This window comes from Otolemur garnettii, unplaced genomic scaffold (genome assembly GCF_000181295.1).
Source record: "Otolemur garnettii isolate 467f Iridium unplaced genomic scaffold, OtoGar3 scaffold00050, whole genome shotgun sequence".
Classification (NCBI taxonomy): domain Eukaryota; kingdom Metazoa; phylum Chordata; class Mammalia; order Primates; family Galagidae; genus Otolemur; species Otolemur garnettii.
The window spans coordinates 10,723,236-10,725,952 of NW_003852445.1; the positions used below are offsets into that span (position 1 = coordinate 10,723,236).

At 39.6% G+C, this 2,717-nt stretch overlaps 1 protein-coding gene and 1 pseudogene across 5 annotated transcripts in view; one reads left to right on the forward strand and one right to left on the reverse strand.

The window, feature by feature from the left end:
• The window catches only part of FRMD5 (FERM domain containing 5), a 337,264-nt gene that overhangs the window by 144,470 nt on the left and 190,077 nt on the right, over nucleotides 1-2,717 (reverse strand). The gene's annotated exons all lie outside the window — the stretch shown is intronic.
• LOC111725966 lies at nucleotides 915-1,005 on the forward strand (annotated as a pseudogene).

The window sequence follows — 2,717 nt, forward strand, 5'->3', positions numbered from 1 at the left end:
CAATCTCTCCCATAGTCTTCCTCTAACTGAATGGGAATTTCTCTCCCAGCTATGACAGAAATTTTATAGTAAGTATTAGCTGTCCTTGACAATTTCTTACTTCCAGTGGACAGACCCTATAAAGAAAGTTAGAGGGGTGAAAAGAAGGGAATGAGGAAAAGGAGGAGTGACACAAGAGTCTGGGGACACTTTGAACAGAGACTATCAATAGGGTCAGTCCAGACAATTCTGCAACCACACATTCAACATTAGCCAAACTGGAGCAAGGTCAGGACAGAGGTAAGAATGGGAAGGGGTCTAGACAGCAAAAGATTCTGCAGCTGTGATGAGGAAAAAGCAGTGTGAGAGAAGCCGCCTTCTTGTGCAAGCTTACCTAAGGCTGATAACCCAAATGTAAAGCACTATAGCAGAGTGGTTAAGTACAAGGTCCCTGGAACCAGACTTTCTGGGTTCAAGTCCCAGCCCCTCACTTAGTTATGAGATGTCAGACTAGGTACTTAACCTCTCTGTATCCTAGTAAAATGTAGGTAATAATAGTACCTACTTCAAAGGCTGTTAAGAGGATTAAAACAATTTAACAGAGTCTGGGATTATCCTAAGAGCTATAAGTGTCAACTAAATAAACACATGTATAGATTGCTGATTATGTCATGTGGTGTGTGTGTATGTGTGTGTTTTGGGAAAGGTTCTTACTCTTTTGCCCAGGCTAGAATACAGTGGTGTCATCATAGCTCAATGCAACCTTAAACTCTTGGGCTCAAGCAATCCTCCTGCCTTAGCCTCCCCGAGTACCAAGGACTACAGACATGTGCCACCATACCTGGCTGATTTCTCTTATTGTTTATGTAGAGACAGGGCCTCACTATATTATGTTGCCCAGGTTGTTTGTGATAATCAAAAAGATGCTTAACCTTGTGCTAACTTTGGCAACACATATACTAAAATTGGAATGATACAGAGATTATCATGGCCCCTGTGCAAATTTGTGAAGCGTTCCATATTAAAAACAAAACAAAACAAAAAACATGCTTAACCTTGAAAACTATAAGTTTCCTAAGAATGAAAGAACAAGAAGAAAAGAAGGTGGGTATAATTTATTAAATATCAATAAAGGGCTGGGCATTGTGGCAGGCACCTGTAGTCCTAGGTATTCAGGAGGCTGAGGCTAAGGCAAGAGGATTGCTTAAACCAAAGAGTTTGAGGTTGCTTTGAGCTATGACACTATGGCACTATGGCAATTTACCTATGGCAACAGAATGTGACTCTGTCGCAAAAACAAACAAACAAAACAAATCAAATAAATATCAATAAAGATCATAGTGCTATCTTCAATCATGTTGTGATCACTGTTTCCACCTCAAAAGAAAAAGAAAAAAAAAGCCTATTGTTTATGCCAGATCACCAGCTAGGAACAGGAATTTTAAAATGGTACTATGAGAACCAAGCAAGGCTTCCTAAAACTATTTTAAGAATGCATTCGGCACCTGTGGCTCGAGTGGCTAAGGCGCCAGCCACATACACCTGAGCTGGCGGGTTCAAATCTAGCCGGGGCCCACCAAACTACAATGACGGCTGCAACCAAAAAATATCTGGGTGTTGTAGCGGGCACCTGTAGTCCCAGCTACTTGGGAGGTGGAAGCAGGAGAATTGCTTGAGCCCAGGAAGTTGGAGGTTGCTGTGACGCCTGGGCAACAGCCTAAGGCTATGTCTCAAATTAAAAAAAAAAAAAATCCTTTTCTTCTGATAATAAGGAAGAATATACATCTCCTTTTTTGACAGTGCTGCTCTGAGAAAAACTATTCAAAATGGTTCTATTAAAGAGTACATCTCATTTCACTAAGTGAAATAAGGTCAGCCTCATCCTTTTAAATTCCAGACATGTCTTTGCCCAGACACATGTCATTTGGACCTTTGGTGTATAAACTGCAGTAATTTTTTAGACACAAACTTCAGGATTGGGATGCCAAGTGTACATGTTTCCCTTCATGGTCTGCCAACACAAAGAGTTACTAGGGGAAATCTGTGTTAAATGAGAAAGGTTATGTCATTTTGAAGGTCTGTGCATTTAGGGATGGTTTGCTTTTGCCTACTATTCAAAGATCAGAGTAGCTGTTATTTCTTCTTTTACTGCAGAATTACCCTTTTAAGTAAATGAAAGATTGATCAATGTGCATTTCCCTTATTACCTTGTTGGACTACAGAATAAGGTTCAGAATACAATATTCAGATCTGGCGAGTGCCTAGATTTAGAGAAGATCCCTGTTTATAGAGAATTTCTAATAGAAAAGACTAACATATTGGTTTCCTACCAATTTATAGAATCCAAAGAAGTACTGCTGTCTCTTTTGTTTCTAAACCAATCTGCTTATCAGCTATGCTAATGAGCCTCCTGGTTCTCTCATCCTCTACAGAGCAATCAAATTAAACAGCAACATCTGCAAACCCAGAGTGGTAACAAAATGTGGCAGATCTGGACAGAAAGGGAAAAACCACCAAAAATGACTGAAACTACTCAGAATAGTTAGACCGACAGAACCAAACAACCCAGCAGGAATTCGTTACATCATTAAAGTCTCTTTACCAAGAAACTCAGAATCCTTATGATTTAGTTAATATTTACATACAGAAATAATATATTTCTTCATTACCCTGAAATAGGCCAAAGAGACACAGCATGATATGATGGAAATCACACAGGCTCTGGCATCTAAAGACTT